We start from the raw sequence: 26,837 nt of genomic DNA on the forward strand, positions 1-26,837 counted from the left end.
GTTTTTTTATTTATTTATTTTTTATTTTTTATTGCAATTTTCATACAACAAATAACATAGGGGGTAACAGGGTACCAAGGTATAGGCACGCAGGCCAAGCTGATGTAGTAGTGAGTACAATGCAAGCATACATCTGTCATTTAGTTAGATCAGAGCAGGTACAAATCATAAGATATTCAGTGTGGGGGAGACAGACAGACAACAAGGGGAGAAAAGGATCAGATGACTACAGAAGCCACATAAGAAGATTACCTTATCAGCTTAAATCAAATGTAGATGTTGGAGAGCAGACTTGCTCCAAAGGTCTATTCAAATACCAGAATCTAAGGTCAAATAGTTGAAAAACTACGTTATGTCCTCTGACTGCTACCAGAGGAAGGGCAGGAACCAGTAATAAAACCTTAAGGCCAGACTGCATACCAGTAAGTTTAAGTCTAACTCGAGTTGGAAGAGTGTCCAGTGTGTCTTTTTGTGTCATGGGGGAACCTAAAAGTTGACCACAGAGACCATTTTTTGAGGAATGTCACATGAGAACGCATTTCCCATGAGGATAACGCTTCAAACCTGTGCAGCTGATCCACTTTCTGTATCAATTGTTCCTTCGGTGGGACTGAGGGTTGCAACCAGAATTTGGGTAGAAGAAGACGCGCAGCTAACAACATCTGTGAGAAGATAAATGGTGGTTAGGTGTGGCTATACTCTTGAGGGAGAGATAAGAGAGCTAATTGTAGGGAGGGCTGGATGTTGGTATGACAAATCTTGTTAGCTAATGAGAAAATCTCAGACCACCATTGGAGGATGATGGGGCAGGACCACCAAATATTAAGAAAGGTCCCCCTCTCCCCACGCCACCTCCAGCAGACGTCCGAAGCAGAATCAGTGAAGAGAGATGTCTTATCTGGCGTATTATACGATCTGGTAAGAATCTTGTAACCGTTCTCTTGGATAAACACACAGCGGGGGCCCCGTGGGGAGACTGAAAGAGCTTATGTAAGGAGGCGTACGGGAGTATGATATTCAAATCTGTTTCGCATTGTTTCACAAAGGGAGGTTTTGTTAAGATAGGTGTAGAACACAGTTTACTGTAGATTTGCGATATCAATCTTTTAGGGGTGGTGGACTGGGATATTATTGATTCTAACCAGACCAGGGGGCAAAATAAATCACTCAAGTGAATATGTTGTTTTATGTAGGATCTGAGGTATGAAATTGAGAAAAGGTCACAGGGATGGGGATTCAGTAGAGTATTTGTGGCTTCTAGATCTAGTATTTCTCCATCAGAGTGCAAATTAGTGAAATCGGCGAGGTCTTTAAACCTAGGGAGGTCGATGACCTTAGAGAGACGGGAGCCGTCTCTAGTACATCCTTTATTGTTAGAAGTGGAGAGGGGAAGGGTATAGAGCAATGAGAGGAGGTGAGCCATTTCCAAGCCCCAAGAGTGGCTTTGATAATTGGGTAATGGGACATCAATCCGGGAAGGACAGTTTGATGGCCTAGCAGGAGGGCTCTAGCCGGTCTGTTCAGTAAGTAAATTTCCAATTCTACTGCTAATGATTGGGTAGGGGAGCAAAGCCATGCTACCGCACGGGATGTGAGTATGGCTTTGCCATATAGTTCAGGGTTCGGTAGACCTTTAACCCCTGCATGCTTGGGTTTTGTAAGGAGGGAGAATGAGAGTCTTGCTTTCTTCCCACTCCAGATGAAGGATCTAAATTTTTTTATTAGTGAGGAATAGTAAGCTTTGGGTATGGGGTTTGTTGCAAGTAGGTGAGACGAGGGAGTATAAGGGATGTAAGTAGGTTTTTACGCCCGAACCAAGACATTGTAGGATTAGACCGGGCAAGGTTATCTATTGCATAAAAAATTGAGGATCTTAGAGAGATGTAGTTGAGTGGAAAAAGATCCGATATTTTAGGGCTAATTTTAACTCCAAGATACTTAATGAAGGGAGAGGTCCAGTTGAAGGGGGAATCTACCAATAATTGCTGTTTAGTTGAATGGGGAATACCCGAGCATAGGACTAAAGACTTGTTGGCATTGATTTTAAAGTCTGAGATTGTACTGAAGAATGAGATGAGTCAAGATGAGTTTGGATATGAGGCAGAGAGACTGCTGGGTTAACCGTCATTATGAGGACATCATCAGCAAATGCTGTGATTTTTTTGTTCCCTGCCTCCTAAACATAGACCCTTGATCTCCCTATCCAACCTTATGATAGAAAGGAGTGGTTCCAATGCTAGGATGAATAAGAGTGGGGAAAGGAGGCAGCCCTGACGAGTCCCATTGTTTATGGCAAATGGAGAGGATAAGTTTCCATTAACTAGTACTAGGGCTGAAGCTTGGTTATACATGGCAAAAGTGGCTTGAACAAAGGGACCAGGAAGGCCAAACCTCATCATCACCTGCTTGAAGTACATCCAATTGACCCTGTCAAATGCTTTCCCAGCATCAGTACTGAGAAGAAGTAGGGGGAGGAGGTACGCTTGGCATGGCAAAGGGTGTTAATTACTCTGGTAGTATTATCTTTGCCCTCTCTACTGCAGATAAAGCCAACCTGGTCCCCATGAACAAGTTGGGGGAGGAGGGTCGCCAGTCTGTTGGATAACATTTTGGCTAGAAGTTTGAGGTCTATGTTTAGGAGGGATATGGGCCTATAATTGGAACAATGTTTAGGATTTTCCCCTTCTTTGGGTATGAGTGTGATATGGGCCACTGTCATATCTCTAGAGAGTGGAGTTCCACATAGAGTGGTATTACAAACGTCAAGGAGGTATGGGAGCAGAAGTTTGTGGAAGGTCTTATAATATGAGACCAGAAGGCTGTCTGGTCCTGGACTCTTCCCTGTTGGTAATTGTCCCAAAGCCTTGTTAAGCTCAGTTAAGGAGAAGGGGGCTTCTAATCTAGTTTTCTGTTCAGGAGAGATGGAAGGAACATTAGACGATTCTAAAAATGCTGAGATACTGGAGGCACTCATTTCAGGGGTTGAAGATGGGGTAAGATTATATAAATTTTCGCAAAAAGAGCGGAATTGGGCAGCTATCTGGTGAACGGAGAAAATTGATTTGCCCTCACAAGAGGACAGTTGGTGGACATAGTTAGCAGATCTCCTCTGCTTAATTCTGCTCATTAAAAATTTTGTGGCCTTGTTTCCATGTGCATAAAATTTGTGTTGTGTATTCATGTAGTATTTGGCTGTCTTAGTAATTAAAAGGGACTTGAGTTTTGCTCTGAATTCCGAAAGTTCCCGCAGCTGAGGATCAGAAGGGTTTGTTTTGTGACTCGATTCAAGTTTCTGTATGTGTTTCAACATCTCATCTATTTCTTTTTCCCTCAATCTTTTTTGATAGGATCCAATATTAAAAAAATTGGTCTCTGATGACAGGCTTGTGTGCATCCCAAAGGGTGTTAACAGAAAGATCAAGGAATTTGTTCATGGAGAAGTATTCTGTGATGTGCTTGGAGACCAAGTCAACTGTGTCTTGCAATCCCAGGAGAGATTCATTTAGTCGCCAATTGAAATTATGGGGGTTACTATTAGGGGCTGCTACTGAAAGGAAGATAGGGGAATGATCCGAAAGATGCATGGAGGATATTAGGGCCTTGCTACAGAGGTGAAGGTGTTCCTTAGAGACGAACAGGTAGTCTAAGCGATGATAGGTGCCATGCATTGGGGAGTAGAACGTATAGTCCTGGGTACTAGGATGGTGAGAACGCCAAACATCAATCAGTTGTAAGTTCCAGAAGATATTATGTAGGGCTCTGAGGGACTTGCTGGAGTGGTTTGACTTATGAGCTGAGGTGTCAATTTGCAGGAATAAGGCAACGTTCAGATCTCCCCCTAGAATTACAATCCCCTCCTTGCAGGATTTAATGATTGGGAAGATAGTTGAGAACCAGTGACGTTGGTTGGAGTTGGGGGCATATAGATTTACGAAGGTATATGTTTGTGGGCCTATGGTGCCTTTAACTAAAATAAATCTACCTTCTGGGTCTTGGACGTGGGCTGTATATAGGAAAGGAATCCTCCTTTGAAATCCTATGCTGACCCCACCTGAAGCTGACGTATTACCCCCACAGTGGTACCAGTTAGAATAGTGAGAAAATTGCATGTTGGGGTAATGATTGAAGCGGAGGAACACAACTCCAGCACCGTTCTTCCTTAGAATGGTAAAGAATTTACTCCGCTTTGAGGGGAAATGAAAGCCTTTAACATTATAGGAGGCTATGTGCAGATCAGCCATGAAAGGAAGTAGGTGTGAGGTTACCTTGCAGCCATTGATGTGTCCTCCAGGAGAATGCATTGACGGTGTGGGGTTCCGCTTTCTGGATCCAGGACTGGACCAGGTGTTTGGAGGTCTCGTATTGTATCGATACATAGAACATATACCTTGGGATAAAAGTAGGGTGAAAAAAAAGTAAATAACAAATTTGAACCACGAAATGAAGGGGAACGTGTAAGGCAGAATAGGCCTTAGACATTTGGGGGGGGGGGGGGGGTGGTCAGACAACCGGTTAGAAGAACATATAACACCCAGGAGTGCCATGAAAGGAGGCAAGGATGGGCGTAGTATATTGTAAGGAACAATCATAAAAGAACAAATAGCCACATTTGTCAAATGTCCGCGAGTTGCAGGCGACTACTGGAGCATGACATTGGCTAAAGTGGAGGTCCATTTAACACAGGAACCAGAGCTTGGGACCATCTAGGACTCTTGGGAAAGGCTCCTGGGAGTGAGTTGATGCCCTCTCTTCTTGGATCTTGAAGACTTCGGTGTAATGACCGGCAACACGCACAGGGAGGAAAACAGGGAAAGCCCTGCCCAAGGGAGAGGGAAAGGTGGTGACCCCTAACTCACCTTGCAGCTGGCACCTGCCTGCCCTGACGTCCCTAGACGGGTTCCTCACCCGTGCGGCGATCACGTGCCTAAACCCTGGCTTTCCCTGAAATGAGCCCTAGATAATGAACGGGCCGGTGGGATCGCTAGTCCTCACCACTGCACTAAGAGGGAAACACCAGGGAGAGGACAGACAAACACAGACAAACACAAACACCCAGGTGGACGGCAACAATTGTCCACAAAGGTCCAACAGGGATCCGGAGGGTAGCGTTCTAAGGCAACACTCAGAGAACGCAGCAACACAGCTCCAGTGGGTCAGAATAGATGTCCAGGCAGGAAGCTCTATATCTGGCAACCAGAGAAGTGTGAGAGGGGAATATAAGGAGGATTGGGAGTGCTGGACAAGGAACAGCTGAGAGAAGGAGCTACGGATCCCTGAGTGAGCCAAAAGGGTTTGTAAAGCAAACCCAGAAAGCTACAATAAGGAAACTTCCCTATCTGACATAGAGCGTGCAGCCAACCGCTGCAACCTCCTGACCCCGGGTACAACGGAGTCAGGCGTGGCTCTTGACACCCTCGTGACATTCTGGGTCCTCTTCACTTCAAATGGGGTCACCTTGGGCAGGTCTGGTAAGTCACCTAGGTTTTGATAAAGTTCCTAATTTTCAATGGGCATAGGGGAGACATTCAGGTGATCATAAACTGAAGGAAGCTCAGCGTATGATGATATGTTAAAACGCCTGCCGGCGTGTGAGAAAGCAAGTCCAAATGGATAGGACCAGCGGTATAAAACCTTGTTTGACCGTAGCCAATCGGTCAGAAGTTTTAGGGCTCTGCGCTTTTTGAGAGTGGAGGGAGCTAAGTCCTGATATATTTCTAACCTGGAGTCTTCATAAGTGAGATCAGTGTGGTTGTGTGCCGCTTCCAAGATGGCGGATTTGACAGGGAAGTTGAGGAACCTGCATATGATGTCTCGAGGTGGCTCAGATGGCTTGGGCTTGGGGCGTAGCGCCCTATGGGCGCGTTCAATTACGATTTCTTGAGGAAAATCAGACCCCAGCAGGGAGCCACATATGGTGAGGATGACCGTATTAATATCGCCAGGTGGAACAGATTCAGGGATCCCTCTGAACCTCAAGTTATTGCGGCGCCCTCTATTTTCTTGGTCTTCAAGGGTGTTATGTAGCTCATTTAGGTGAGCAGTGCAGCGGTTGAGAGATATCGCTACCGCAGTTTGATGGTTTAATTGCCGCTCCCCGATGTGTCTGACCTCCTGTCTGCAGGCCGATAGTTCTGCCATAATGGGCTCCATGACTCTGCTGAGGGCTCTATCCAGATACTTCCTGGTGAGTGGTAAGTCTGAGCTGGCTTGGCGGTCCTCCGAATCGCTTTCTCCATCGGAAAGTGCCGGGGCACGCTTCAGGGTTTTGGCGCCATTTTAGGTTCCCGCGATGCGATCATTGCAGCTGCCTTTTTAAGAAATTTCTCCATGTCGCTGCTGGGTATTTGGCCCTTAAGGATTGCAGGGTGTTCTCCTTGCTTGGGGTTCCCAATTTTTACCATCTTTGCTTTTGTGGGCTAAATTAAGCTGGCTGAGTAAAGCACTATGCGTCTATCTCGGTCCAGCGCTAGCTCCGCCCCCCTATATCCCTTGTTGTTGTCATGGGTAAAAGATGTGATTTATCAGAGCTGAAAAAAGGGATAACTATTGGCTTTCAGGGCAAGGGTTCAGTATTTCTAAAACTGCATACTTTGTGAACTGTTTGCATGCTGCTCTGATGAAAGTGTGTCGTTAGTAGTGTTGAGCTAGAATATTAGAATAGCGAATATTAATTGCAAATATCACGACTTCGCTAATTTGCGAATATTTTGAATATAGTGCTATATATTTGCTATTTCGAATAGTCGTCATTTTTTTACATCTGAAAACATGATTCCTCCCTGCTTCTTTCTTGTGGGTCAATGAGTCATTGGCCTACAAGCAACTTAAGCAGGAAAGAATCATGTTTTCATATGTAAAAAAATGACAAATATTCAAAAAAAAAACTAATATATAGCAATAATAGTGAATATATTTGTTATTTAGAATATTTGCATTATTTTTTCCTATCTGTACAGTTATTCGCATACTCCTCCCGGACAAGCGTCTCCGTCACCATGGGAACGCCTGTGGGTTAGAAAATACCATCGGATCTGAGTTTTCCCTGTGATCGTGAAAACTCAGATCCGATGGTATATTCTAATCCACAGCTGTTCCCATGGTGACGGGGACGCTTGTCGGGGAGAAGTATGCCAAAGTGGAATAACAGTACACATAAAAATAATAATAATAATTCTAAATAACAAATATATTCTCAATATTGCTATAACTTTGTTTTTTAGAATATTCTTCATATTCGTCATATTCAAAAAAAATGTATAGCAATATAGAAAATATTCATAAAATACACATATAGACTGTAATTTAGCTAATTTGCTATAATTTGCTATAATCTTTTTTTTATAGTCAATTTTTTTTTGTCTCTTCTGAACTTCAGTTTTGGAAAAAATGTATACTATAAAAAAAAATACTATAGCACTTTATTAACTAAATTGCAGTCTATATGTGTATTTTACGAATATTCGCTACATTGCTATAACTTTGTTTTTTAGAATACGGTATTCATCATATTCCAAAACAAGAATATATAGCAATATAGCGAATATTCGTAAAATACACATATAGACTGTAATTTAGCAAATATAGTGCTATAGTATTTTTTTTTATAGTGCCAATTTTTTCCAAAACTGAAGTTCAGAAGAGGTAAAAAAAAATATAAAATCATCCCCAGATGAGTGTGTAAGTAGCTTAAATTACAATTTGCACGCTTCCCTGAACCAAATGAAATTATCACTATTCGGGAGGGCAACTTTAGGTTCAGGACAGGCCTAGTAACCACCACTAGGTTCACCCGCCTGTGGTCTTTGAATCTGTGAGATGGTCGTGTGGAGGTCAGCTACCTCCAGAGACAGCCCCTACAGCTGTCCGGCCAGTGCAGCAATAGCATCCATGGCTGAACAGATACAGACAAAAATAACGGTTATTCAGGCAGTTTATAAGGTCAGGGATGGGGTGTGGGTGGCAAACTCCACACCGAGCACAGAAGGAAAGGGGACAGGTACTAGGCCTGGAAACTAGGCTAAAGGAGAAGGTCACCTCCTAGAACAACCCTAATCCTTGTCCTGACTAACTATCAGTACACAGGAACCGAGAGCCCTAACACTATAGTATAGTGGCAGGACTTGAGACAACTTATTCCTCCACCAGAAGTATGAAAATGAGTCTCCCTCAGGCCTAGATACAAAAGACAGGGAAATACAACAAACAAAATACAAATAGGGAAGATGAACAAGATCCAATAACCAGCCAACCCAGAGTCTAGAACTGAAGCTATAAACAGCACCCCCTGAGGGGGTAAGCAGTAATAAATAGGGGAAATTAAATGGCAAAACCTACAACACCTGAAAGAGGTATGGTCATTACCAAACCAACACAGACACAAACGATCCACAAGGAACCAGTCAGATTAACCCAAATGTTGCCAGTCTCTCTGATCTCCTGGCACCAGTCACGGGAATCTTTGTGACAGTACCCCCCCCCCCCCTCCTCTACAGGTGACCTCCGGGCACCCAGGACTGACTTTATCCAGGTGAGACTTTCACCAAGTGACTGGCATACACATCAGATGCTGGTACCCACATGCTCTCTTCTAGTCCATAACCCTTTCAGTGGACAAAATACTGAAGATATCTACAGAGAACTCCAAACTACCGTCCACCATAACAGGAGCGAGTGGCAAGGAAGACTGCTCCAAAGGTTCAACATATCTCTTCAACAAAGATTTGTGAAGCACATTATGAATATTCAGGGCCTGAGGAAGTTCAAGACGGAAAGCTACAGGATAATTGATGGCAGTGATTAGAGATGGCCTTGCGGTTCGCCCGGCGGTCGCTTTGCTGCAAATTTTGCTGTTCGCGATTCGCAGAACATGCAAACATATGACAATGTTCACATGTGCCATACTCTTTTGCATTGCACCAAACTTTGACCAATGAAACATCCATCAGGTGGGACAGGACAGCCAATTGAGACATTTCCGCACACGGACACACCCCCACCCTATAACAGAACCCGATCTGGCAGCCATTTTACATTTTGTCTTTTGCCAGTGTAGTGAGAGGTTGCTTTGTGGAGCAGGGACAGGCTGTTAGGGACATCAAATGCTAGCTAATAGGGTCACAAAAGTCTTTTTAAGGACTGGTATAGGTGTGCTATCGATAGGTGTGCTATACTGAGGGGTGTGATATACTTATACTTTCTAACATAGAAAGTAAATTATAATGCATTTGCGGTTCCGCTGCAATATCACAGCTATATAGAGGGACAAACGCTATTGCAATAACTAATTGCAACTGGTGTTGCCCCCCAAAAAAACTGATTGAGGGGTGTGATATGCCTAAATATTGATCGAGGGGCTCTATATACCTGATTCAACTAAATACTTATTGAGGAGTGCAATATGCCTGCTTTTACAAAATACTGATTAACAGGTTCTATATACCTGCTTCCACAAAGTACAGATTTAGGGGTGCAATATAGCTGTTTACACCAAATATTGATTGATGCCTGCAATACACCGGCTTCAACAAATACTGCTCTTCTCTAGGGACTTTGGCACAGGGTCATTTTGAAAATGACAGGCAGAGGAAGAGGTAGGCCATTTCCTCAGAGGTGGTAGGGGTCGGGCAGGTGCACCAGGCTGGAGCCTAATTGGGAAGTTGCAGAAGGTGCGTGCGATTACCTCAAAGTATGCACCACAGTTGGTTGAGTGGCTCACTGAGCCTTCCGCTTCTGCACCCGCTTCATCCTCTCTATCGCCACCCTTCTCACTCTCTGCTGTGTACAAACCCAAAAACGACACCACCACCACCATAGCCCCTCCAATCGAGTAAGAGGAATTATTTTCCCATTCATTACCATACTTTACCGAGGCGCAGCCCTTCTTTGCATCGAATGAGGAAGAGGAGGCAACAACTGCTGCCACCCAGCGGTCTGATGACACTACCCAGTTTGGACCCAAGGAGGGTGGTCCCAGCTGTTTCTGACTACTTTTAGATCTCTAATGTCAGTGGTGGTGAAGGTAACGATGATGACGTGTCAATGGACATCACGTGGGTGCCCACAAGAGAGTAAGAGGAGGGGAGTTCAGAGAGAAAGTCCAAGCAGCAGATAGGGAGGAGAAGGATGAGAAGCAGGCAGAACTCGCAGTGCAAAGGAGGCAAAAAGCAGATTGCAAATGTATCTGGAGCGAGCCATCCACCATGCACAGTCACATCTTGCGCTCCCAGGACGCCGACACATGGCTCCGCAGTGTGGGCTTTTTTTAACGTGTCAGCTGCTGACAATAGTGTTGCTATCTGCAGCCTGTGTTGTCAACGCATAAGTCGCGGTAAGCCCAATACTCACCTTGGGTCGACCACCTTAAGAAGGCACCTGACCTCCCATCACCGAGCCCAGTGGGAGCAGCACCGTCAAAACCCACAAATCCACACTCTAGGCGCTCCACGTCCTGCCTCTTCTCCTTCTCCTCTCTCCTCCCATTTGACCTCCACTCCACCTTCCACCGTGCCGTCGTCTCGTTTATCTGACAGAATGTAGACTTCCTTAGCCCAATTGTTCGAGTGCAAAAAGTTGATGACGCCGGATAACCCTATTGCCCAACGGCTGACAGCTGGCTTATCGGAACTACTAGCCCGCCAACTACTGCCGTATAAACTGATGGACTCGGAGGCCTTTAGAAAATTTACTGCCATTGGAACACCACAATAAAAGGTCCCCGGAAGGGAATTCTTCTGCCACAGGGGCATCCCAGAGTTATATGGCCACGTTCAGCAGCAAGGAAATATATCTCTGGCACACAGTGTCGGTGCCAATATACATCTGACCACAGACACGTGGTCTAGCAAACATGGGCAGGGAAGGTACATTACTTTTACTGCCCACTGGATGAAACTTTTGATGGTCGTCAAGCATGTAACCCAAGGCACCCGTGTGGATTTGGTGTTACTGCCACGGATTGCATGCAGGCCTGCCTCTTCTTCTCCTCCTCCTACTCCATCATCCATCATCCTCTCCTCGGCTGACTTTTCCTTTTCCACTGCTATCACCTCTTCCGCTGCACCCCCTAAGCTCCCTAGAACCCATTCAATGTGCCAGGTGAGACACCATGCTGTGCTGCGGCTATTGTGCCTGGAAGCCGAGAACCACACTGGTCCAGCACTGCTTTCAGCTCTGTGGTCACAGGCCGATCAGTGGCTAACCCTGCTCAATTTGACAGTTGGTAAAGTGGTGTGCGACAATGGTGCCAATCTGCTGAGTGCGCTGAAACAGGGCAAAATTACACACATGTCGTGCATGGCACGCGTCCTGAACTTAGTCCTCCAGTGAGTCATTGCCAAATACTCTGGGATTCAGGACGTCTTGCGGCAGGCCAGGAAAATCTCTGGAGCAAGAAGAGCAGGCTTTGAGGTGGGACATTAAACTTTTCAGGGATTCCTTGTATTGTCCGTGCCTGGGGGGAGTATACCAAGAACAAAATTCTCCTGGACGATGAGCAGGAGCCAGGGTGCTCCATTGATTTTAAATTAGTTCAAATAGAAGCCTTCATGCTCCAGTGTTTGAAGAGGGACCCCTGTATAAAAAGCATAAAGGGCAAGAACCACTACTGGGTGGCAACGTACTTAGACCCCCGGTTCAAACACAAAATGGCAGACATGTTAGCATCACAGAGGGCTGTCAGATTGCAGCATTTCAAGGCCTTGCTGCGAGAGATGCTGCATTCTGCTGTGGCGGTCGCTGGCAGAGGAATTTCCACCCACAGCAAAACAGGTGCGGGTACCTATCCTACCGCATCTGCAAGAAGAGGGTGGTTTGAAGATGTATTGGTCACTTCGGATATGAGATCATTCTTTCAGCCAACCCATTGACAGCCACCCTCCGGATCCAGCCTCAGGGAACAACTAGACCGACAGGTGTACAACTACATCGGGTTAACGGCTTATGTGGACGATCTGAGAAGCAAGGAACCCCTTGACTACTGGGTGTACAGGCTTGACCTGTGGCCAGAGCTAGCACAATTTGCCATGGAACTCTTGGCTTGCCCCTCGTTGAGTGTCCTGTACAAAAGGACGTTCAGCGCAGCAGAGGGGATCGTGACCGATAAGCGCACTCGCCTGGCTCACAACAGTGTGGACTACCTAACATTTCTAAAAATGAATGTGGCATGGATCTCGGAGGAAATCAACACTTTTGACGACCACGTGTGATTGAATTTCCTTATGCCAGTCCACACATATCCACCACCACCCAGAACAAAGAATGGTCCTTATCTTATGTATAAACAGCGGCATAAAAGTCCTTTTCTTTTAGGTAAATTCCTAATTTTTGGGGACTCTACTCCAGTGGCCTACAGTAAAATTTGCATCCAGTGATCGCCTAATGTGCCTCCAGACCATAATCACGTGTTCTTTTCTGTCAGGTGAATGCCTAATTTTTGGGGCCTGTACTTCCTTACAGTAAAATTTTTAGCCGGTGACCGCCTATTGTACTTCCAGCCACATCATCACAAGTTATTTTCTGTCAGGTGAATGCTGAATTTTTGGGGCCTGTACTGGCCTACAATAAAATTGTTATCCACTCACCGTCTAATATACCTCCAGCCACATAATCACTTGTTCTTTTCTGTCAGGTGAATGCCTAATTTCTGGGGCCTGTACTCCACTGGCCTACAGTATAATTGTTAATCAGTGACCGCCTAATGTACCTCCAGCCACATAATCACTTGTTCTAATCACGTTAGGTGAATGCCAAATTTTTTAGCCCTGTACTCCCGTGGCCCAAAATAAGATTTTCCTAGGCTCCAGCAGGGCACATTTTTGAGAGTTTCCCTTTAAGACCACATATTTTTTGTGGTAATTTTTGCCATTGATCCCCCTCTGGTATGTCACTGTTCATGTTGTGGGACTATTTGTTCATTTGGTGGCTGCAAATACAAACTGAAGGTTTTTCAGGTTCACCTGCCATTAAAGTGAATGGGGCTCACCACGAACGCGCGGTTCACGAACACTTGATCGCGAAACGTCCCGGCCGATGTTCGTCCATCATTAGTCTTAGACTTGTTTACAACATGGGACCAATTTATTTTATTTTTTTTCCAGGGCTACTTTAAGTTCCCAGTCTGCCCCTATTTTCCACATTCATGTACTACTGCTACTCCCAATTAAAAGAGATATTTTTTTTAGGCTTTTATTTAGACCACAATACTTTTTCTTCTGACATTTAACACTTCTCTGCATGCATTTTGCCCCTGTTAAGGCATGGTTTTTGGAGGATTGGTCCCAACAAGCTATCCTTTCTTCTGACAAATAGCACTTGTGTGTGTCGTATAGGCAGATATTCTTAGCCCATCAAGGAATTATTTTTGGATGCTGTACCCCTCGATAGGCCACATTTTTTAATCCAATAACACCTTGTACACACTATCTGCCCCTGAAAGGGGGCAATTTTGGGAAGCTTTGGAACATGAAAAAGCATAATACATGCAACAGTGTAGTGTGTTTTTAATAACATTAATTTGTCCAAAAACTTTTCATAGTATTTCATACCCCTTAAATTTTTCCTAATTTTTTTTATGTTACACCCACAAACTTAAACATATCTTATTGGAATTGTATGTGTCAAATCAACACAAAGTAGCTGGTATGTGTGCAGTGAAAAAGATTTATGATGGATGTTTTTCAAAAATGTTCAATAAAGACAAATCTGAAAAGTGTGATTAAATAAAATCCAGTGTGACCAATTGTCTTCACAATCCATCTAATTAGTAAATAGAGTCCACCAGTGTGTTATTTACTCTCAGTATAACTACAACTGTTCTGTGAAGACCTGAGTGGTTTGTTAGTGAACAATAGTGATTAAACAGCATCATGAAAACCAAGGAACACACCAGACAGGAATAAAGTTTTGGAGAAGTGTAAAGCAGGGTTAGACTATAAAAAGGATTCCAAGCTCTGAACATCTAACTGAGCACTGTTCAATCCATCATTCGAAAATGTCACAATGGCAGACTATGGCATAAATGCAAACCTACCAAGACATGGCCTTGCACCTAAACTGACAGCCAAGTTGAGGAGAGCACTAATTAGAGAAGCAGGCAAGAGGCCCATGGTCACTCTGGAGGAGCTGCATATATCTCAGATAGGACAATCTGTCTATAGGACAACTATTAGTCGTGTACTCTACAAATCTGGCCTTTATGGAAGAGTGGTGAGAAAAAGCCATAGAAAGTAATGCTTGAAGTCTGCCACAAGCCATGTAGGGGACAAAGTGGTGTGTGGTGGAAAACTAACAGTGCATATCACCCTGAACACACCATGCCCCCCCCCCCGTGAAACATGGTGTTGGCAGCATCATTCTGTGGGGATGTTTTTATTCAAAGGGGACAGAGAAGGTGGTCAGAGTTGATGGGAAGATGGATGCAGCTGAATACAGAGCAATCCTGGAGGAAAACTAGGAAGAGAACGCAAAAGACTTGAGACTGAGACAGAGGTTCACCTTCCAGCAGGGAAACAATTCTAAACCTATAGCCAGAGCTATGTACAATGCAATGGTTTAGATTAAAGCATATTCATGTGTTAGAATGGCGCAAAGTCCAGACCTACATCCCATTGAGAATTTGTGCTAAAATTTTGCTGTTCACAGATGCTCTCCATCCAATCTGACTAAGCTTCAGCTATTTTGCATTAGTAAATAGAGTCCACCAGTGTGTCATTTATTCTCAGTATAACTCCAACTGTTCTGTGAAGACCTGAGTGGTTTGTTAGTGAACATTAGCGATAAAACAGCATCATGTAGCCAGTGCACAACTTTCAGCCCCTTAATGAATTACAGTCCAGATAGTGAACTAAGTATAAATTAATCCATTAACAGAAAATAGGCAACACAACTGACAGTTTTTAAATGGGTAGATTTAATGGTCAGTAATAATGATTTAGCTGTAGTAAAAGTTGAGTTTTATGGGAGTGAAAGGCAAGATAAGGCAAAAACAGTTTTTGGACTATAGGCAAATTATGAATTAAGTTTCTTTACATATGTCAGGGTCAAATATTTTGTATTAGGTCCAGCAATCGACGACGACAAGGCTGCTTCTGGTGGTGATGGTGACCATAACTCTTCCTCTTCATGCTCATCTACGGCCTGTTTTAGCACTCTTCGCAGGGCACGCTCCAGAAAAAACGCATATGGGATGAGGTTAATGATGTTGCCTTGGGCTTGACTGACCAGGTTTATCACCTCCGCAAAAGGACGCATGAGCCTACAGCCATTGTGCATGAGCGTTCAGTAACACGGCCCAAAAATACCCAGCTCCGCAGAGGCTGTCCTCTTTTTTTTAAATAAATGAAAAATCTGTTCTTACCAGTTTAATCTCTGTTTTGTCCCCTATCAGGGGCCAGTGTATGGAATAGATTTTAGGAACGGGGAGATGGAAAAAGATGCTTGGTCGGTACTCTTACTTCCAATTTGGTACACTGCGTGTGCCCCGTGCAATGTACTGTGCAATCCCAATATGAGTGGTATGTTAAGTAGTAATATTCCTATCAGTTTAATCCCTGTTACGTCCCTTATCAGGGGATGTGTATGGAATAGATTTTAGGAACCGGGAGATGGGAAAAGATGCTTGGTCGGTCCTCTTACTTCCAATTTGGGGCACTGCGTGTGCCCCGTGCAATATACTGTGCAATCCCAATATGAGTGGTATGTTAAGTAGTACTATTTCTATCAGGGGCCGGTGTATGGAATAGATTTTAGGAACCGGGAGATGGAAAAAGATGCTTAAAAAATTGATGTTTTCCAGGCTGAAAGTGCACTAAAACATTGTGGCTTGAACACTAGTTGGTGGCGGAGAAGTCACGCAAGTCATACGGCATGCAGAGATAAAATGCAGCAGCACGTGGACCATTTTAAGCCCAATGCAGCTCATCTCATCAGTCCTTTTTTAGTCAAATGTATCGCCAACTGTCAGTCCCTTCGGGATCCATGCTGCATTCATCTTAATAAAGATGAGATAATCTAGACTTTTTTTGACCTAGGCGACTTCTCTTCTCAGTGACAATACCTCCTACGGCACTGAAGGTCCTTTCTGACAGGACACTTGAAGGAGGGCAGGCAGAAGTTCTATTGTAAATTGGGATAGCTCAGGCCACAGGTCAAGCCTGCACACCCAGTAGTCAAGGGGTTCATTGTCGATATCTGCTGTCTGCTACCTGTCGGTCGAGTCGTTCTCTGAGGGTGGACCCCGAAGGGCTGTGGAGATGCGTAGGACTTAGAAAGCTCTGCATGTCCTCCATCAACAATATGTCTGTAAAGCGTCCTGTCCTTGCCGGCATGTTCGTGGTAGGAGGAGGATTACTTACACCTCTTCCCCTGTTAGATTCCTGTTGTGCTATGACATCACCCTTAAACGCTGTGTAAAGCATACTTTTTAACTTGTTTTGAAACTGCTGCATCCTTTCTGAATTCCGGCAATTCGGTAACATTTCAGCCACTTTCTGCTTATACCAGGGGTCTAGTAGCGTGGCCACCCAGTACAGGTTGTTCTCCTTCAGCCTTTTTATACGAGGGTCCATCAACAGGCACGACAGCATGAAAGACCTCATTTGCACAAGGTTGGATGCCGAGCTACTCATGTCCCGTTCCTCGTCCTCACTGATCTCACTGAAGGTCTGTTCTTCCCCCCAGCCACGTACAACACCACGGGTACCAGATAGGCGACAACGAGCACCCTGGAATGCCTGCTGTGGTTGGTCTTCCTCCTCCTCAAAGCCACATTCCTCCTCTGACTCCTCTTCCTCAGACTCCTCTACCAGCGTTGCTGCAGGTCCAGCAAGCAAAGCCAATAAGGCTGTTTCTGGTGGTGATGGTGACCACAACTCTTCCTCTTCACGCTCATCTACGGCCCGATCCAGCACTCTTCGCAGGGCACGCTCCAGGAAGAAAACAAATGGGATGATGTCGCTGTTGGTGCCTTCGGTGTGACTGACTAGGTTTGTCACCTCCTCAAAAGGACGCATGAGCCTACAGGCAATGCGCATGAGCGTCCAGTAATGCGGCAAAAAAATCCCCAGCTCTGCAGAGGCTGTCCTAGCACCCCAGTCATACAAATAATCGTTGATGGCTTTTTTTTGTTGGAGCAGGCGGTCAAACATTAGGAGTGTTGAATTCCAACGTGTCGGGCTGTCGCAAATCAAGCGCTTCACTGGCATGTTGTTTCGCCGCTGAATATCTGAAAAGTGCGCCATGGCCGTGTAGGAATGCCTGAAATGGCCACACACCTTCGTGGCCTGCTTGAGGACGTCCTGTAAGCCTGGGTACTTATGCACAAAGCGTTGTACGATCAGATTAAACACATGTGCCATGCACGGCACATGTGTCAACTTACCCAAATTCAATGCCGCCAACAAATTGCTTCCATTGTCACACACCACTTTGCCGATCTCCAGTTGGTGCGGAGTCAGCCACTGATCCACCTGTGCGTTCAGGACGGACAGGAGTACTAGTCCGATGTGACTCTCTGCTTTCAGGCGTGACACTGTTGTATCCGGGATGTGGAATAGCCCCTGAGGAGCTGGGGGGGGTGCAGTTGATGTGGAACAAGCGCAGCAACAGAAGAGGACTCAGCCGAGGAGGTTAGCGAAGAGGATGGAGTAGGAGGAGTAGAGGAGGTGGCAGTAAGCCTTGCCTGCAAGTCGTGGTGGTGTCACCAACTCCTCTGCGGAGCCACGCATTCCATGCTTGGCAGCCGTCAGCAGGTTTACCCAATGTGCAGTGTACGTGATATATCTGCCCTGACCTTGCTTTGCAGACCAGGTATCAGTGGTCAGATGGACCCTTGCCCCAACACTGTGTGCAAGACATGCCATGACTTCCTTTTCCACAATAGAGTACAGGTTGGGGATTGCCTTTTGTGAAAAGAAATTTCGGCCGGGTACCTTCCACTGTGCAATAGCTACAAATTTTTTGAAGGCCTCAGACTCCACCAGCTCGTATGGTGAAAGCTGGCGGTCTAAGAGTTTCGACAAGCCAGCTATCAGACGCCAGGCAAGGGGCTGACTCTGTGACATTGGCTTCTTACGCTCAAACATTTCCTTGACAGACACCTGACTGTGGCCAGATGAGCAGGAACTGCTCAAGGTGAGAGGCGGAGTGGCGGATGGTTGAGATGGGGCAAGGAGGACAGCAGTGGTTGACGTGGCTGAAGATGCTGGACCAGGAGGAGGATGGTAGCTTTGAGTTTGTGTGCTGCTTGTACTCGTCATCATGTGATGTGAGATCATGTGCCTTTGCAAAGCAGTTGTACATAGGTGGGTGTTGGACTTCCCATGACTCAGTTTCTTTTGGCACAGGTTGCAAATGGCATCGCTGTTATCAGAGGCAGACACACAAAAAAATGCCACACTGCTGAGCTTTGCAATGATGGCATTCTGGTGGTGACAACAGCATGCGTTGATTGGCGTGCTGTCTGGCTGACCCCGGGTGCCGCTACATGCTGTCTGACTGTGCCACTAGCTCCTTGCGACGACCCTCCCCCCCGCTTCCAACTCGTCTCCTCCTCCACTCTGTCTCCCCATCTGAACTATCCCCCTGTTCTTCTTCTCTTTGAGCGGGGACCCACGTGACATCCACGGACACATCGTCATCATCAACCGCTTCACTTGTATCTGACAACTCAGCAAAGGAAGCAGCAGCGGTTACAACATCATCGTCATCACACCGTACGTCCATGTGTGTAATGCTGCCTGACTGAGGCATATCCCTGTTATCTACATCCTCTGGCAATAATGGGTGCACATCACACATTTCTTCCAAAGGATGTGTAAAAAACTCCTCTGACAGATCAAGTGAAGCAGCTGTGGTGCTAGTGTTGGTGGTGGCGGCAGGCGGGCGAGTGGAAACTTGAGAGGTGCCCGAAGCAAAGCTGGAGGAGGATGGTGTGTCAAGGTTCCGAGCGGAAGCTGTAGAAGATTGGGTGTCCTGTGTTAGTCAGTCAACTATGTCTTTAGAACTTTTAGAGTTCAGGGTACGTGGACTGTGAACACTGAGCATTATTCTAGGGCCAAAGTAAATCACAGCACCACCAACACGACGGCCCCTGCGGGGTGGCCTGCTTTTGCCTGTCATTTTTGTTTTTGATTAGTTGTACTATGCGTGCCAGCTACTGTGACACCAGATATGAGTGGTGGCACTACACGCTGCAGGCCTGACACACACGCTTACAGGCAACTGCAATTATATTACAGTCAAAAAATTGTTGTTTTTTTTTAAATGTAATCTACTGTGACACCAGATATGACTGGTGGCACTGGGCACTGACAGTAGTGAGCATAGTACATGGTGTAGGCCTGACAAACACGCTTGCAGACAACTGCAATTATATTACAGTGAAAAATTATTATTATTGTTTTTTAAATGCAAGCTACTGTGACACCAGATATGAGTGGTGGCACTGGGCACTGGCAGTAGTGGACACAGTACACGCTGTAGGCCTGACACACACGCTTGCAGGCAACTGCAATTATATTACAGTGAAAAAGTTTTTTTTTTTTTTTTTTTTTTTTTTTAAACACAATCTACTGTGACACCAGATATGAGTGGTGACATTGGGCACTGGCAGTAGTGGGCACAGTATACGCTGTAGGCCTGACACACACGCTTGCAGGCAACTGCAATTAAATTACAGTGAATTTTCTATATTTTATTTTTATAAAATGCAAGCTACTGTGACACCAGATATGAGTGGTGGCACTGGGCACTGGCAGTAGTGGGCTCAGTACATGCTGTAGGAATGACACACACACTTGCAGGCAACTGCAATTATATTACAGTGAAAACATGTTTTTTTTTTAAATTAAATGCAAGCTACTGTGACACCAGATATGAGTGGTGGCACTGGGCACTGGGCACTGGCAGTAGTGGGCACAGTACACGCTGTAGGCCTGACACACACACTTGTAGGCAACTGCAATTATATTATAGTGAAAAAGGTTAATATTTTTTTTAAATGCAAGCTACTGTGACACCAGATATGAGTGGTGGCACTGGGCACTGGCAGTAGAGGGCACAGTATTCGCTGTGGTCCTGACACATACGCTGGCAGGCAACTGCAATCAGATTGCAGAAAGAAAAAAAAAAGCAGACTGATGTACTAGCCCTACAAAGGGCTTTTGGGGTGCTGTCAGGACGCTGCCCTTTCAGCAGATCAGATGAGTCTTTCAGGACTGGAGTGGACACGGAATACACTGGCCTAGCTATCAATTTCCCTATTAAATCAGCATACGCTGCACTGTCCCTGCTCTCACTAACACTGCAGCTTCCGAATGAATCTAAGATGGATGATGTTCTTGCTTTTTGCTAGGAGGAGGGAGGGTCTGGGAGGGAGGGTATGCTGCTGATTTGCTGGAATGTGTCTGCTGACTGTGAGGTACAGGGTCAAAGTTTACTGAATGATGACAAATAGGGGGCAGACCGAACATTGCATATGTTCGCCCGCCGCGGTGAACGCAAACAAGCGATCTTCGCTGGGAACTGTTCGCCGGCGAATAGTTTGGGACATCTCTACTTAGATATACATAGAAGAGTTGTTTAGAATGCAATACTTATTAGTCGGTCTGCATTCAAAAAATGACAAATGGAATTATCTAGAATAGACATAGCAAAATAGAACATGAGACCCCCATAGACATTGCAATATAGTGTGTGGGTACCTCCAGAGAGAGGGAACAGAAGGGTAATGTAAGAATGTTGTGAGAAGTGAGGCAGCATATACTCAGAGTGAGACAATTATTAGATTTGTTATAGGGGCAAATTCTGTAAGAAGACAAGGGCCAATGTAGATACCCAGTGCCGCTGGAAAGACTGCTTGGATGGCGGGCGTATATAGAAATCGCAGAGACATCTGCTGGTATGTAGATGTACACCTGCTGGAAGGCTAGTAGCGTGTCTTAATAACCAGTCTTCCGGACGCCGCAAATGAGCAGATCTACAGCGATGCGTTACAGACCTCGCTTTCAGTATCGAGCGGTGGACCGGACGTCCCCCGTTCCTAGTGCCCACAGTAATAGTATCTTGCACAAGTGCATAAGGATGCGGGAGCACTGCTGATCTCGCTCTAAGTTTTAAGAGATGGCCATTAATACACGCCACAAATGGCTATAGAACATATAACTACACCGCTGAATGCAAATATATTTATTTTTTTGCCACTAATCCATGACAAAAAGGGCTGTAATTTTCTCACTTCACCACACTAACGCAAATAAGCCCCCTTTTCCCACTAATACAAGCCAAAAAAATGATTTAGAACATATAACTGTACCACACAAGGGTAAATAAGACAGAAATATTTCCTTGTAATAAACACTGTTAATGGCTATATCAAACCTCATAACAAGAATGGTTTGCTGGTATTACAGAGCTGTATAATGGCAATTTGGGTCCCCAGTCAGTGCCCACCTTCTGTTCTACATGTGTGTGCATGGATGGTACTGCCTTTTTTGCAAAGAAATGACGGCTTGGGAATCTCTACCTCGGTTTAGCACAAGCCATCAGTTCTCTGAAAGATGTAGAGTCCACCACTTGGAAAGGGAGGGATTGAAGCACCATCAACTTGGACAGAAGCATGTTCAGGTTCTGTGCCGTTGGATGCATGCATGCATACTGTGGTCTCTTGACAATCGCTTTGGTGATGGATTGCTGACGGAATGACTGACAAGGAGTAGGAGCAGGAGCATCTGGACCAGCAGAAGATTAGATTGACAGCTTTCTTCAGCTTAGGTGGTGGAGCCTTGACTGGCTGAAACTGGGTGCGTCCCACTGGGTGATGTGGCAGTTGCTGCGGCAGGCTGGACCACCACATCGGAGCCACGGTTACCCAGGCCACTGTATGTTGACACAGGGCCGTAGTGCCAAAATTGGCACCCTGGCCATTCTTCACCTTCTGCCCACAGAGGCGACATATAGCCACTTTCACCTCCAATGGCGCTTTGAAAATAAACTGCCACACCGCCGAGTAGGTTATTTTCCCCCCAACAGTCCGCACAGACTGATTGCTACCGCCGCTGCCTCCGTGAACCACTGCACCACTACTCCCTGCGCAGGTAGTCTGCGAAGCAGGTGGTCTACCCCGGGCATCTTTGGCTCCCGACCTCCCACTGCTGCCATCCTGCTGACTCCCAGCCATGATACCACCTTGCTGGCTCCGCCATTGCCTCAAGGGCAAGCTGCCACCTTGTTCTCCTGATGACGATAAAGCTCCTTCTGCACCCGGCTCCCAAGTGCAATCGGCTTCATCATCCTTGCTTAGTGTCTGCACATCAATTATGTCCTGCTCAACAGCCTCTGGGTCAGGAGCCTGACCACTCGCAGCACAAGCTCCCGTGCAACTCTCCTCATTGCTACTTGCCCGACTAGCGGAGGAAGCGGTGGATGTCTCCTCTTGTCTGGGCAGTAGCTGCTGACTGTTCTCTAGTAGCTGTTCCTCGCTGAAAAGTGGAGCAGAGCCTACAGCATATACTACTTCTCGTGGTGAGGGAACAGAAAAAGACAGAGGCAGGTTGAGGACAGGTGAGGGCACAGGGCCTGCTCCCGGGCCATGCCAACTAAGGGTTGTGTCTGACGAACCCACCGACTGTTGGATGGGGGTGTCTGATATCACTTGGGATGATGTGGATGACCGAGTTAACCACTCTAGAACCGCTGGGTTGCTGGTCAAGACACAACCAGTAGATGACACCGGGAGCTCAGGACTCTCACTGTGACTACTGCTGCCACAAACCCTTACTCTGCTGCGACCTCTGCTTGTGCCAGAAACATTAATGCAGCTGCTAATCCTCTGTGCATGGCTTGGAACGTCTCTGCCTGAAATACTTGTAGCTGAACAAAACAAATGAAACAGAAATTAAAACGCCACTAAAAACAACAAATATATTTTTATCTTTGTACAAAAATAGGCCACTAAATTATTTCTGAACAAATAACAGCAAACGTGAACCGAGTATATATTTCTCGCATTGTACTGCAATAGGCCACTAAATTATTACAGAACAAATATAAGCAAACATGACCTGCATATATATTTCTCATATTGGACTTAAATAGGCCAGAGTTAGTAACAGAAAAAATGAACGGCGAGTATTTTTCTCTTTTTCTAATGAAATATGGCAATAAACGCTTTTAGTGCAAATAACACTAAATGTAAAGTGTATTAATTTTTGTCGTATTGGAGGGAAATATGACAAGAAACACTTTTAGTGCAAATAACACCATATATGAACTAAGTCTATTTTTCTCTTTTTCTCTTGGCAATAAAAGCTTTTAGAGAAAATAACACAGAATGAGAACTGCGTCTATTTTTCTCGTATTGAATTGAAATACTACAAGAAACACTTTTAGCGCAAATAATAGCAAATATAAACTTAGTCTATGTTTCTCTTTTTCTCTATAAATATGGCCATAAACGCTCTAAGCGCAAATAACACCAATGTGAACTGTGTTTATTTTTCTTGTATTGTAGTGAAATATGACAGCAAACACTTTTAGTGCAAATAACAGCAAATGCGAAATTAGTCTATTTCTCTCTAGAAACATGGCAATAAACGCTTTTCGCGCAAATAACAACAAATATTAACTGAGTCGATTTTTCTCGTATTGTAGTGAAATAAGACAAGAAACGCTTGCACTCAATTTTTTGTGAGGTTTTGGTAGTTTCAAATATCAACTAAGTCTATTTTTCATTTTTTCTCTAGAAATATGGCAATAAATGCTTTTAGCGCAAATAACACCAAATGTGAACTATGTCTATTTTTCTTGTATTGGAGTGAAATATGACAAGAAATGCTTTTAGTGCAAATAACAGCAAATGTGAACTTAGTCTATTTTTCTGTTTTTCATTAGAAATATGGCAATAAACACTTTTAGCACAAATAACACCAAATATAAAATGTCATTTTTTGGAAATTAAAAGTTTAATTAAACACTAAAAAGTTAAAAATTATTAAAATACTACAATTCCAGATAAGAATCAATAAGTATATACAATTACATACATTGACATTTCACGTACATTCAGAATTTGCATAAATATGCATTTGACCCATTCAATATACGTAATATCTTTGTAAAACAATGAGTTGTTGTGTACGGTAGTTGGATAATGAATGTCCTCGATAGGTTGTCCTAATAAAGCGTCTCTTCCAACGATTATTCGCTGGTTAATACTAAATAGTTAGTGAATACGTCTCCGGAAATATCACTCCTTCTCATATGAATATAATTAGCTTTGCGCCTATAGCTTCCAGTTTTGTGGGCAGATCACAGAGGTAACTAGGTCTTACCTTCCTCGTGTCTGTCCCCCAAACTTTCTCTCGTCCAGCAAAGGTAACGCAGGACACAGTTGGCGTGACTCTGCGCACTGCTTCGTAAACTCACCAACTTCTCGCGGGAGTTGAAGCTCTCTTCCGGCTAAGTCCGTTCGCGTAACTTATATCCAACGCGACAAGTACAGCAAAGAGTCGGTCTTTTCCAGGTTATTGAATTTCTCGCATGGCCATGCAAGTTATTGCAGAGATATTTTCTTCTTTATTACCACGATCCTGCCCAGGCGCGTTTCGGGAACTCTATCCGTTCATCAGTGGTATCGCATCTGTAGCAATCTCCGCCTTTTATACCCACATTCTCGGTCAAAACTGTGGATTCCTGGATTTTACTGGACCATAAATACTCTATTGCGTTTTATATGCATTTTATGTGCGTTTTTTTGGGTACTTATGCGTTTTTTGGAATATGGATTCCTATTTTCTTTCTGAAGCTCTTGTGTAAAGGAAAAGATTGTCCAAGATTGCACATATATTTTTCTATTATATATATTCATCCCGCTGATTGTATATACCATTATATTGACCGGAGTGCACCTCCCAGGGTGGCACAGTTTTTCCTCTCCCTGCTCCTTTTTCTGTTCCCTGTCCTACTGCATTGTTTTATGTAACCTTGATGTCCTTTTATGTCATAATAAAGTATTTTTTACATTTACCATTTGGCTGTCTGAGCTCAATTTTCTTTTTTGTTCTGATATTGTGCTCGGGAGCTTTAGCCGAGTTATTTCTTTAGGGGTGTTATAGTGGGTATATTGGGTGAGCACTGGCTCTTCCCTGATTCTCCTTTCCCCTCTCTTTGGCGCCCTTAGGGTCGTCTCCCTCCCTTTCTTTTCCAAATGTGAACTGCGTCTATTTTTCTCGTATTGGATTGAAATACGACAAAAAATGATTTTAGTGCAAATAACAGCAAATATGAACTTAGTCTATTTTCTTTTTTTTTTTTTTGATATATGGCAATAAACGCTTTTAACGCAAATAACACCAAATTTGTTTTAAGTCTGTTTTTGTATTTTTCTCTATAAATATGGCAATAAACGCTAGCCTTTAAGTGCAAATAATACCAAATGTGAACTGAGTCTATTTTTCTCGTATTGTAGTAAAATACAACAAGAAACTATTTTAAAGCAAATAACAGCAAATATGAACTTAGTCTATTTTTCCTGTATTGGAGTGAAATACAACAAGAAACGCTTTTATAGCAAATAACAGCAAATATGAACTTAGTCTATTTTTCTCGTATTGGAGTGAAATATGATAAGAAGTGATTTTGGCGCAAATAACAGCAAATATGATCTTAGTGTATTTCTCCCTTTTTCTCTATAAATATGGCAATAAATGCTTTTAGCACAAATAACAGCAAATATGAACTTTGTTTTTCTCTATAAATATGGCAATAAATGCTTTTTGCTCAAATAACACCAAATATGATCTAAGTCTGTTTTTCTTTCTTTTCTCTATAAATATGGAAATAAATGCTAGCCTTTAAATGGAACCTGTCATGTGGACATTTGATTATAATCTAACTAATTATATACAATCATTAACTACTAAAACGTACCTTAGATGTATTCACTTACTGGTGTGACAGATGGTTACCTTATAATATACACACAAAGATGCCATATGCCGCATGCTAATGAGCTGATTTGAGTCCAGCGTGATGTCAGTGAGTCCAGCTATTTTTTAATTCAGAGATATAGCCACTCCCCTGCCTACCTGCTGCTGATTCATATGGAAAAAAAAAACTGTCAATCAGCAGCAGGTAGGCGGGGAGAGTCAGGAGCTCATAAATATTCAGGACTCATCACTATCAGCTGGAGCTTTTCAATACAAGATGTTGGCAGATTGACTGTGTCAATTAAAGAAAGTGACCCAGCATGTTGCTAAGAGAATCAGTCACTTATTTATGTTGCCACTAGTTAGGACACCATAAAACTAGTGACAGGTTCCCTTTAAGCGCAAATAATACCAATAGCTAGGGGGAGCTATATGCTGAAATGATGACTTAATCACCAATATGTTTAGAAATTTGAGTAGATTGAGTAGTAATGGTGATTTTGGTTAAAACTTAACTTTTAATTCTTAAGGATAGAATATGTCCCTAGGTGTGATATTAGATACAAGGAATGTGTACAATAGCACAAGGGATGCAAAATATACTTGGTGCACGGCGGCACCTTTTAGATTCACAATAACTTGGTGCACGGCGGCACCTTAAATAACCGGTGGTCTTACCGTTACCGCCACGGTCTTCTGGTTTTTGGTGATGTCCAACGCTAGCAGGTGTGCTGTGGAAAAAAGTGCGATTGGGGCCCGGCAGGGGTGTTATATATTGGAGGGTTCCTAGACAGCCCTAACTCGTGGGTGCTATCTCGGCCCTAGCGTCCTATTACGGAGCACCCGTTCTAATAAGAACGACCCCGTCCGGAACCTAACCCTTTCGCTACTTGGCCCTGTTGTGCCCTAGTGCAGCTA

The sequence above is a fragment of the Bufo gargarizans genome, chromosome 5, assembly GCF_014858855.1.
Source record: "Bufo gargarizans isolate SCDJY-AF-19 chromosome 5, ASM1485885v1, whole genome shotgun sequence".
In the NCBI taxonomy this organism is placed as follows: domain Eukaryota; kingdom Metazoa; phylum Chordata; class Amphibia; order Anura; family Bufonidae; genus Bufo; species Bufo gargarizans.